A 12171-nucleotide genomic window follows, 5' to 3' on the forward strand; every position below is an offset into this window, starting at 1 on the left:
CAGGTTTGCCTCCTGCCCACAGCCAGTACTATACCCCTGTGGCGCACCCATCCCAGACAGGCTGCTGTCACCTCAGGAACCTTCTCAGCATCTGGGGACTCCCCTCTGTGGCTCCATTAGCTTGACAGGGCAAGAGGTTTTTGTCAGTTTTGCTAGTTCAGTGACTGGGGCAGAACTTCTCTATTTATTGATTTTGGGTAATACACAAAGACGTCCCATAAAAGTATAAATAGTTAAATTTTGTTCTTTTTAAAGATTTTTTATTTGTTTATTTGACAGGTAGAGTTACAGACAGTAAGAGAGAAAGACAGAGAGAAAGGTCTTCTATCCAATGGTTCACTCCCCAAATGGCTGCAACAGCCAGAGCTATGCCAATCTGAAGCCAGGAGCCAGGTGCCTCTTCATGGTCTCCCATGCGGATGCAGGGGCCCAAGCACTTGGGCCATGTTCCACTGCTTTCCTGGGCCACAGTAGAGAGCTGGACTGGAAGAGGAGCAACTGGGACTAGAACCCAGAGCCCATATTGGATGCCGGCACCACAGGCAGAGGATTAACCTAGTGTGTCACGGCGCTGGCCCCAAATTTTGTTTTATATAAATGTAATAGCAAAGAAAGGAACTGAGGTGGAACTGAAGAAACCTATGAATTTTAAAGAAAAGTATTTTCAGTTTGAGATATTCACTTCTTTTTTTTTTAATTTTTTATTTTTGACAGGCAGAGTGGACAGTGAGAGAGAGAGACAGAGAGAAAGATCTTCCTTTTGCCGTTGGTTCACCCTCCAATGGCTGCTGCGGCTGGCGCGCTGCAGCCGGCGCATCGCGCTGATCTGAAGCCAGGAGCCAGGTGCTTTTCCTGGTCTCCCATGTGGGTACAGGGCCCAAGCACTTGGGCCATCCTCCACTGCCTTCCTGGGCCACAGCAGAGAGCTGGCCTGGAAGAGGAGCAACCGGGACAGAATCCGGCGCCCCGACCGGGACTAGAACCCAGTGTGCCGGCGCCGCAAGGCGGAGGATTCGCCTATTGAGCCATGGCGCCGGCCTGAGATATTCACTTCTAGAAGAAGCATAAGAAAAAAAAGTTATGAAAAACATTAAGAGATTAGAATCATTGTTTCTAAATTTCTCATTTAAGTTTTGTACACTTGTTCTTAATATTCTTAGAATTCTTAATTTTCTTAGCAAAAATATTAGTTATATCATTAATTTTACTTTGTCAAAGTTTAGAACATTAGTTTCTATTCATGCTGATATAATTTCCAAATTCTCTGGTCTCAGTTCCATACTCAAGTGGGTTATTTAGTGCTCATAATTGTCCTTCTCAATTCTGTAATTCTTTATTTTGACTAATCTGTAAATTGTCTGAATTTCTTTATAAAGCAGGTTTTTAATGACGAGCTCCAGATGCTGTGCTTCCCGAGTTCCTTCATGTTTGGGAATATTTGCCGGTTACCATCAGACTCAAATGACTTCAGAGCCATCACGTTGTGACACTGAATGATGCTGGGAAGACTTTTCTTCTTAAGTGCTTGAAATATTCTTTCCTTATCCTTGAAGGCTGATAACTTAAGGTATGTATATGTACTGATCTTCCTGCACCAATTTTTCTTGAAATAAGCTGTACCCTTTAATGCTGCAGGATTAGTTCTTTATTTCATGGAACTTTCCTGCTATTTATCTTTGAATACTCTTCCCATTGTATTCACTGGGATCTTGACTTCAAGGACACCAAACAGCCTTGTGATAAACATTTTTCTTCCATATTTATTATCTTCCCCCCAATTAGGTATTGGGAAGAGGAGTGAGAGTCTCATTTTTTAACCTGGAAGTCAGCAGTAAATTAATCTAAGAAACACCTTTATTAAATGAAGAGTTGGAAAACCAATCAATCCACATCCACTGACGACCGACTATCCACCCACAATTTATTCAGTCACAAGATTTAGCCCTTGTTCTGTGTCACACTGTGCCGAGCCCAAGGACCGAAATGACTCACACCTGGTCTCCACCGCCAGGCCTTGCAGGATGAGGAGAGGACACAGGCACTGGCAGGCTGGAGAGAAGCAGGTAGTCTAGAAGGATAACAGGAGCCATAGGCAAGTAACAAAGTTGATACAGTCCTAAAGTGCCCAAAATATGTAGGAGGAATACAAGATTATCATTTGGAAATAAAAGGAGGAGTTAGTATCTTCAGGATACTAGGAGCTTGGGGTGGTGGATGGCTGATTGGGAGAAGGCAGCGGGATGGTGGCTGTGAATGAGGTGATGGTACTGATTGTGTGACAATGAGACGGAACTGGAGGTCTGGGTCTACTGAGCCCCTTCCCTCACGCTCCCTGCACATCCCTCGTGGGCGGAATTTCTTCCTCACCAGCTTTTCTTCCATCTGCTCCTTGTTCTGGTAGCCTTGCCCTTGCAGCTGGTCCTGATTTTGCCTCCTGGTCCATGAATGCAGGCCATCCTGGAAGCACCTTTCTTATCCTTCCCTATGGGAAAATGTCTAAAGTGCATGTGTGAGGGAGAAAGAAACAAAATCACTTTTTTTTTTTTACTCCACGTCTTAAGGATAGCACCAGATGGAAGGTTCTGGGTAAAAAGTCAGAAAAAGTACAAAGGCCTTGAAGAGTAGAGCCCTACAGCTAGCCTGGTCCTGTGATCCTGCCCTGGATGGTACTCAGCCAGACCCATCATGTCTCCGGCAATACAGGAGCTAGTCTGTAGGGAAGATATGACTGGACTGGTGTAAACCCTAGGAAAGAGGCAGGGTCAGAAGAGGGCTCTGCTATACATGAGTCAAAACACTTTTGGCTGCAGATGACAGAAGCTGAGCTCAGACTGTTTCAGTCACAGTCTTGGGTAAATAGCAGAAAACAACTCCTGTTGACTGAGTCAGCAAAAAGTTTTACTAAAGGACATTAGATAGCTCACAAAATTTCTTTGAGACAAGAGAATCTAGCTCTCATGCCTGGACAGTATCTGCAAGAGAGGCTGGAAAGTCAATGATGGCTTGTTTAGAGCGAGGAGAAGATGGGAAACTCCTTCCACATGGGAAGGTTCTGGGCAGCCGGCATAATGACGGAGGTCCTGCACAGCAGCTTGAGGAAGTGGGGCATTTAAAGGCTCACTTGACCAGGAAATGCAGGGGATAGTTTCGCTTCCGATACGGCTGATGCCTCCTCCACATCCCTCTCCTAAAGATCTTTCCCCAAGATAGGTATCATTCTCAGACAAGTCCTTTCCGCAGTCACTTTGTAACTTCCATGAGTCCTCAGTGCTGGCCCCTTCCTCCATACAAAAATATTAAAAGGATGCTTGATAATACACCTAAGAGTGTGGTGCACTCTAGGCTCTGTGCCTACCCTGCCTCATGAATAAGGCATCTCTGGCCCTTTCCACCTGATGGAGAAGTTGGTCAGTACCTAATGTTGACAACTAGAGCTTGTATCTCTTCACAGTCTCACGGAAGGAGAGTGATCAGTGCTCTCTCCCACATTGTATTTACGGTTGTGTGAAAAGCCCCTCTGCTCACTTGTTGGGGAAGGCTCTGTTCAAAATACGTAACTTTCTAGTTACCCTGGGTCCTGTGCCTGCTCTTGAGGTAGAGAGGGAGGTGTTGTCTGGTTGACAACTCCACTGGAAGCATATGGAGAAGAGGAATTGCTGTTCCTAAAAAGAAGAGATGCTAGGCACATAGAAGAGATACTAGCTGTCCACTGCAGAATGGCCATGATGGTATTGCAGGTGGAGAAAAGGCTCAGTGTCATGTGTGATCTGGTCTTACCAGGAAGTGACTGAGCCAGTTGGCAGCCATGACCTTTACCTAGATTTGCCTCTGAGCTCCGACTGGGAAAGTGCAAAGCACTTGCTGGCAGGTGGGCTGGAAAGTGGATGTATTTGTTTGGGTACCACCAGTAATTAGCTATAAACTCATGGAACTAAAGACACTAGATTTTAAGACTCTTGGGATATTTTTTGAAGAATTTGGAGGCATTGAAAGTTACATTCTAAAGATCTTAGAGCTTTATTTTCAAATAATGAAAATGAAGGAATTTTAGATTTTACTTGTTTGCTTTGCAAATCTTTTCTAAATTGTAAAATGTTAAAATCTTAAACCATTGTCACCAAATTGGAGAACAAGGAAGTCTTATACTCTAAGAATGGCTTAAGATAAGAGGATATTGGAATATTTGAACTCATCCTCAGAATCTTGCCTTGGGAATCCTGAGTCTTCAGAATCAGAGAAGCTTGGGCTCAATCCCCTGGTCCCTGACCCTAGGACCTCTGAGCTGTTAGGAACTTAGCGAGTTTTAAAATGAGGCACTGAGGCAGGCAGTGATGCAGAGCCCCAGGGGTAAGTTTCAGTTTCATCCTATCCTGGGCCTGCCCTGCCCATTGCCTCCTACTATCCCCCAGAGCCTAGAACATGTATCTGCCATGCCCTTAGCCCATGCCACCCCATCTCCTTGGAGCTTTTTCTCCTCTTTGGGAACTAGGATGCCCATGACACATGAATAGGATCCAAAACTGGGCAGGTGAGTCAGAAAGAGAAAGCAACAGGCCCCTTCTGAGCCTTGTGGAGGCAAGGAAGGCTTCTCTGAATATTGGAGAAGAGGAATTGCTGTTCCTAAAAAGAAGAAATGGGAATGGAGGGGATCCCAGTACAGGAGGAGGTCCCCAATAAGAGAAAAATCAATATCGATGAACTCCCAAAAGGCTCTTGTAGCATGCCATGAGAGCAGCTGCTGGCTTTGTGCAGGGCCTGATAGTCAGTATCACCCTAGTACTTCCTTCATATTGTTTGAGTCTTGATAGCCACCTCTGTCTAATGAGACTATTATGCTAGTTGAGGGATAGGGAAATTCTCTGAAACTAGAGATTATCCATGACAACCTACTGAGAATAAAAGGTAACAAAATAATATCTAGTCCTTAATTTTTCTGGTGGTCATATTTTAAGCAGATTTCTACATAATTATATCTATGCAATTATGTATACTATATATGTTTATATTTATGACAGCTTTAGAGAATACAATTTGAAATGGGACAAAACATAACAAAAGTAAACAGAGAAGGGCAACAGATATTTTTAGGTATGTAAATAAGAGTGTAAAAGATGAGAACAAGGCTCTGAGTTCTTGTCAGCTGTTGCTGTGGATTTGTTCTGAGAGGAGGAGCACGGTGTGGGCAAGAGGCGTGGAGTCACCACACAGACCCCGGGAGTCGGGTGAAAGCAGGCAGAGGCAAGCAGCCCGCAGACTCATTTATTTCAGTTGGTACAGCAGCTTAAATAGCCAAGGCAGCCAATCTGGTCAAGGGGCACAGTTTCTGCCCTAACCAATCACAGCCTGTTGCCAGGCAGGCTCCCTTGCCATGTGGTTTTCAAAGCCATCCAATCACAGCCTGTTGCCAGGCAGGCTCCATTGCCAGGTGGGTTTTGAAGCCATTTCTGTAACTGATGCTGGCTTGCCAGCGGCCATCTTGGCATGGCCTTCTCATTCCACCACAGTCAGCCACCATGCTGTGGGTTGGATGCTGTTTGTCTCCTCAAAGATTCATGTGTTGGGAGCTTGGTTCTCAGGCTGGTGGTACTGGGAGAGAATGAAACCTTTGAGAGATGGAGCCTTGTGGGAGGTTTTCAGGTATTTTTCATGAGACTGGTTAGTTCTCATGAATGGCTTGTTATAAAAGCCTGCACCTGGCCCTACCCACTCTCTCTCTGGCTTCCTACTTGGTGATTTGATCACTTACTCCCAGACATGCTTCCCACTGTACTATTGCCTTTGACCATGAAGTGTCCAAATCAAAGGCAGGCCCTCACCAGAGCCTGTGCCATGTCATTTGGACTTTCAGCATCCACAACTGTGAGCTAAATTAAGCCTTTATAAAGTTAGACTGACTCAGGTGTTTTGCTATAGTAATGGAAAAGCTGGCTGATTCACAAAGCAAAAAATCTGGGTGGGTACAAAGCATTTCATTACCCTGCAGAAGAAACAGTAGTTTCCTTTTAGATAAAACTCTTACTCCACTGCATTTAAGAACAAAGTTACAGTGGCGTGCTTTCTAAAATAAAAGTACTGCATTTATGGTTCTGCACAATAATATTAAGAACTAAATACTAAAGTTTAAAAAAATTTACTTGAAAGGCAATTATATATATAACTCTATCTATATATGGAGAGAGAGAGAGAGAGAAATCTTCCATCCACTGGTTCACTCCCCAAATGGCCGCGACAGCTAGGGCTGGGTCCAGCCAAAGCCAGGAGCCAGGAGTTTCTTCCAGGTCTCTTACATGAGTGGTAGGGGTCCAAGCACTTCTTCTGTGCTGTTTTCTGCTGTTTTCCCAGGCACAGTAGCATGGAGCTGGATCAGAAGTGGAGCAGCTAATACTCCAACCGGTGCCCATATGGGCTGTCGGCATCGGGCAGAGGCTTAACCCACTATGCCACAACCCCAACCTTTAATGCTAAATGTTTACTGTGTGTTTTCTGGTGTTAGAAATACAAATCCTTGGGCCCCACCCAAGGTTTACCACATCAAAAAACCAGGATGGATCCCAGAAACCTGTGTTTCAACAACCCTTCATTATGATTTTGATGCCACTGAGTCTGACAACCAATGGTAGAAGATTGGAGAATGCAGGTGGGAATTCTGCATCACCATGAGTCACTCTTCAGATCCCCTTGGGCTTCTAGAGGAAGACTAACCTTTGACTTTGTTTTCTGTTCACTGAGTGAGAATCTTCCAACTATTCATCATTAAAAGGGAGGGCACTTAATGAACAGAGGCAGCTTAATGGAAATGAGGTGGACCTCAGCCAGCAGACCTGAGCTGTAGCTCCAGATTTTCTTTAATTTACCCCAAATCCTTAGGCAATGCATCCTTTCTCTCTCTTTGGATGTGAGTGTATCCATCTATGCAACGTAGGTACTGATGAGATGATTGTTCAAAGTGAGTGGGAACTAACATTGAATAACACTATATGTCAAAGGATAAATTATTTATCCAGCCAGTACTATTTTTTAAGCCACTCTGAAAGATACTGTGGATACAGAGATGAAAAGACAGACCCAGTTCCTATCTTCAGATGGCTTCATTCTTCTAATGAAGAATACATCCAAGTGATGACAGGTAGTTACAGTTCAGTGTGATAAGAACTAGATGGGGACTCTATTCTGGCTAGAAAATTATTTTCTAGCATAACAAATAGAAAAAGTTTAAATGTTTTTCACAATGGTACCATAAATAATGAAGTTTATTCTCCCAAAAATACTACCATATTTGTTGAAAAAATTGAAAACTTGAATGAAAGAATAAGAAATCAAATAAGTGGTAAGGGTAGCATAATACAACTCTACCAAAATTATTTCTCAAGTTTTAAAGGAGCTTTCAAACTATTCCTAAAATTTAAATAGAAGAATAAGAACAAGTAAATAGCTGAGTCAACTTTGAAAAATGTGAAAGGATTGAAGAGGCTTCCTGTATCAGATAGGAAAGAAGATATATTTGAAAGCTATAATAATAAAATAGCAAGGTTCTGGCATAGCAATAGATATTAATAATAGAACAAAATAGATAGCTCAGAAGTAGACAAGGTATATAAGAATTAGATATTGATAAAAAATGGCACTATAAAATAATGAGGAAGGGCAGACTTTTAAAAGATGGATTTGAGAAAAATGGCTTCTGATATGAAGGGGAGGAAAAGAGGAAGTCCTTCCTATCCCTTAACCTGAGAAGAACTGTATATGGATCCAAGATATAAATGTAGAAAATAGCTTAGGAAGCTAATGAAAGAAAATTTTATGAAATACCTTGATCATTGTAAACCCTGGGAAAAGCTGAATGTTGCAGATGAATCCTTAGTAGCAAGATATGCCCAACATTCAAAATGGAACCAGGTAGCCATTTGCTCTGTTGATCTTTGTCTCTCACCCCCTTAGAAAAAAAAAAACAAGAAAACAAACAAAAAAAATCTCCCCAGAACTCTACTTTTGTGGCCCTTGGCTAGGTATATTTCTTCAACTTCGAGACAGCCTTTGAAAAAGTCCTATTTCTCCATCTGGACCTGATCAGTGAACTGTATGTAGCCTGCGGTCAGCCAATCAAACTGAAAAACTCACAACACCTTATTTGCATAAACTGATCAGAACACAGCAGATTGAATCCTTCATTTGCATAAGGGAACCTGGATGAGAACCTGGGTGGGAAATTCCTCTACAATGGACAATTCCTTTCTTTGGCTCAAAAGCTGTATTTTCTGTTTCTGCCCCCATTTGCAAACCGTGTGATTAGTAAAGATCCTTTTTAACAGAGAGTTTGCTTCTTGCAGATTTTCGTTGACATTTCTTGGTGTCAGAAGTGGGATGAGTGACCCCCAACCCTTTCTTTGACAGCACTGAGGACGAACATATCATTCCCAACACGAGCCCCTTGAGTTTGGTTGTCTCCCTGGAGATGCCCGGAAGAGTCAGGTAAGTCCTCTTGCATCCCAAACGTCTCATGCTTTATTGACACTTAGAGGGACCTAATAAGGAGTTGTCTGTGTGTGAGCTCCATAAATTCAGAGCAATTTCTTTAAGAGAAGGTGCATACCAGTAAAGGAAGCAAAGAACTTTTGTTCTAAGGTTTCTGGGACTAATCAGCCACCTTCAGGCATCCAGATAGCTTTATGTCTAAGAATTAGGGCTCAGAGACTCTTAAATGGCTATCCCTCTGGACTAAGATCACCAGAGATGACCTAAAACTGTGCGGGCCAACCTGGGGCTCTCTTGAGGTCCCCAAACTCGTCAGCATGAAGAGGTTTCCATACCTTTCAGAGTCAGTGGGAAGCCTATTTAATTGGTATTTTGAACTCTGCAAAAGAAATCCAAAAACCTCTGTTGCATCCTTAAGGGAAAATAAAATGAAATGAATGCCTGGCAAAGTTAGAAAAGGAAAATGCTGATGCTTGCAGTTGTGCCTTAAAACTCTCAATGTGTGGTGTTCCTTTGGCAAATGTGGTCAACACTGTTTCCACTTGTTCCTCACCTGTGCTGTCCTGCAGCTTCCTCTTCTACCTCACCCTCCCTTCTGCTTCCTCCGTACTCTTAGCTCTCTGGACATTCCTGCTCCTATCATCACTACTGACTTCCTGGTCCTTTCTCTATACCCCCCCCCTTAAAATGAGCATATGCTGTGCTCGCTTCAGCAGCACATATACTAAAATGGGCATATACTTCAGCTTCTTCTTGGACAAATCTTATCACATCTTTAAAACATATTTTAAAAACTCATCATATATTCCTTTCACAGTAAATTTATTTTTGGCTCAGAAGAAAAAAATTAATTTAAGTTATTTGTTCTGAATTACTTGTATGACTTGAATTTGTGGTACCCACTTATAATCCTTTATTCTCTGTGAAGGCTTTTGATGTTGTATTTTATCTCACCAGCTGTTTTTGACTTTCTGTCTCCAAGGGGGACCAGTGAGTTCCTGGGCCTTTGTGTGTAGACATCCAGTCAGAAGGTTGGGATTCTGAAATTTTGTAGACAGAAAATGTGAGTTACAACCCCATTTGCAGTTAGTGAATTGTTCTCTTTATAAATCTTTTTTTAAAGATTTATTTTATTTTTATTTGAAAGAGTTACAGGGTCCAGCACGGTGGCATAATGGTAAAGCCGCTGCCTTCAGTGCCGGCATCCTGTGTGGGCACCAGTTCGAGTCCCGGCTCCTCCACTTCTGATCCAGCTCTCTGCTTTGGCCTGGGAAAACAGTAGAAAATGACTCAAGTCCTTGGGCCCCTGCACCTGCATGGGAAGACCTGGAGGAAGCTACTGGCTCCTGGCTTCGGATCCGTGCAGCTCTGGCCTTTGCAGCCAATTGGGGAGTGAACCAGCGGATGAAAGACCTCTCTCTCTCTGCCTCTCCCTATCTTTCTTTGTAACTCTGACTTTCAAATAAATAAAATAAAGATTAAAAAATAAATAAGAGTTATGGAGGGAGGTAGAAAGAAAGAGAGTGTGTGTGAACTTCCATCCACTGGTTTACTCCCAGGAGCATTAGCAGGGAGCTGGATTGGAAGTAGAGCAGCCAGGACTCTAACCAGTGCCCACATGGGATGCCAGTGCAGGGGTTCTTGTTTTCGTGCAAGAAAGAATTCAGGCGTGAGACAGAGAATAGTGGAAAGCAAAATAGCAAGGTTTATTAGGGTAGGGACATCTGTAAGAATGGTTGGGCACCTCTCCAGACAGAACCTGAGAGAGAGTGCCCAGTCGCTCTGACTAGGGTAGAGCAAGGTTACATGGTTGAGTGGAGAGAATACACCTGGGCAGGCCAAGCTGGCAGCTCAGCAAAGAGGCAGATGGCTGAGCGCACAGTTCAGTTGAGGCCGGGGTTTTTTAAGGGGATGGGCCTTGCCTTCCCACCTCTTCTCCTCCTGGAACAAAGGACTTTTTGGATATATATATGAAAAATTCCTTTCTGAGTTTTCCCCCTGAAGTTATCAGACAGACGCCTGGCTGGCATCACCCCACCAGGGAGGAAGGATGGTTATCCGGTAGAAGGGGCAGGGCGTTTGAAGTGCAGATACTGGGCTGCACCTGGAAGGTTATTGGGATGACTTTGAGATGCGGATGCTGGACCTAGATGTCAGCTCCTTAGGCCTTTGTCACACACACATAAGCTCATTTCTGACTTCCTACCTAACAGTGCTGCAGACTGGGACTTTAACCCAATGTTCCATAGCACCAGCCCCAAATTGTTCTCTTTAAGCTAGCATTGGGAATGGCTTGGATTTTTATAGAAAAACATTTTTGTTCCCTGTATAGAAACTTTGGTTAAAAGCCAAAAATAAGGGAGGGGGAGGTGCCTTGTCTGTTCTGGTCTCATGTGTAAATATTCGTTATTTCAAGCCATTTGGTTAGGTGTGCCTTTGATTTAAAGCTTGGTTTTATATTTAGAGCATGATAATAACCTTTTGTTTGCTTCACTTTCTCTCTGAAGCTAAAATGGAATTGTATGCTCCGAAAGAAAGAAAACATTCGTTAAGATGTTCCAAAGACAAACCACTCTGAATCCAAACAGAAAGCTTTTGGTTTCTATCTTTGCTAAAAATCCCCTTGACACAGAGAAATAAGTGAAAGATAATCTAAAGAGATGTTATTCAGGTTGCAACCCAGTTAATAAGGAAATTAAGACTGTCTTTTTCTTACAAGTTGAGTCATTGATAGGCAAGTATTATATGGGGAGACCTTGCCACACATGCCTCCCCTCCCCAACTAGACTTGTTCCAAGTTCTTGATGCCATTCTTGAAACAAAAGAAGGAAGAAATGTAGATAGAGGTGAACAAGAGAGCAAGATTTCTTTAAAGGGATAGTACACTCAAGAAACAAGTGCAGACAAGCTCTGGATAAAATGAGCTGCCATTTATAAGATTTGGGCAGGGTTTGGAGTGGGGTTCGAGGATCACTTATTTCCATGTCCACCCTCCCTTTTGTTTTTGAAATCTGTGTCATGGCATCTGGTGCATGTTGGGAGAGGGTATGCTGACGGTCCATCATGGGGATTGAGTGTGTCAAACCTGCAGCCATGCTGGAGATTTCTAGCAGGTGCCAGCTGTTAAGCAGTAAAACCTCAGCAGCTGCGGTTTGCATGGAAGGGGACAGGTTTTGGTGGTGCCAGCTGCAGTCACGGGTGTTGCTGGAAATCCTCAGTTCCTCACTACCTCCCGGCCTACGTCAGTATATTTCCCAAAACTCTTTCTTGGTGAAAATTTAACAGTAATTCCCTTGGTCATTAAGATGTAAATACCAGTCACACCTGAGAAATGATGACTTTTATTATTTATTTATTTAAAAGGCAGAGAGACAAGAAATGGAGACAGAATGAGAGAGATCTTTTGTTTGCTGGTTCACTCCCTGAGCACTCAACAATTGAGGCTGAGCCAGGCCTAAACCAGGAGCCTGGAACTCAGTTCGGGTTCTTACCAAGGGCAGTGCTTGCACCAGCCTAGTTAAGTTTCTTCCCCTACCCTAACATTGTGTCCCTCTGAGAACAGGAGAGAGAGAGAGAGATATTTATTTATTTACTTGATAGGCAGAGTTAAGACAGAGAGGTAGAGACAGAGAGAAAGGTCTTCCATCCACTGGTTCGTTCCCCAAATGGCTACAATGGCTAGAGCTGGGCGAATCCAAG

The 12171-nt window shown here is 43.3% G+C and overlaps 1 long non-coding RNA gene across 1 annotated transcript in view; it reads left to right on the forward strand.

Annotated features, from left to right (window-relative positions):
- The window catches only part of LOC138849965 (uncharacterized), a 36523-nt gene that overhangs the window by 21483 nt on the left and 2869 nt on the right, over positions 1-12171 (forward strand). The window contains exons 2-3 of the long non-coding RNA XR_011389298.1: positions 1380-1567; positions 8328-8469. This is a non-coding gene — a long non-coding RNA (uncharacterized lncRNA). The remainder of the gene's footprint in view (positions 1-1379; positions 1568-8327; positions 8470-12171) is intronic.

The sequence above is a fragment of the Oryctolagus cuniculus genome, chromosome 1, assembly GCF_964237555.1.
Source record: "Oryctolagus cuniculus chromosome 1, mOryCun1.1, whole genome shotgun sequence".
NCBI lineage: Eukaryota > Metazoa > Chordata > Mammalia > Lagomorpha > Leporidae > Oryctolagus > Oryctolagus cuniculus.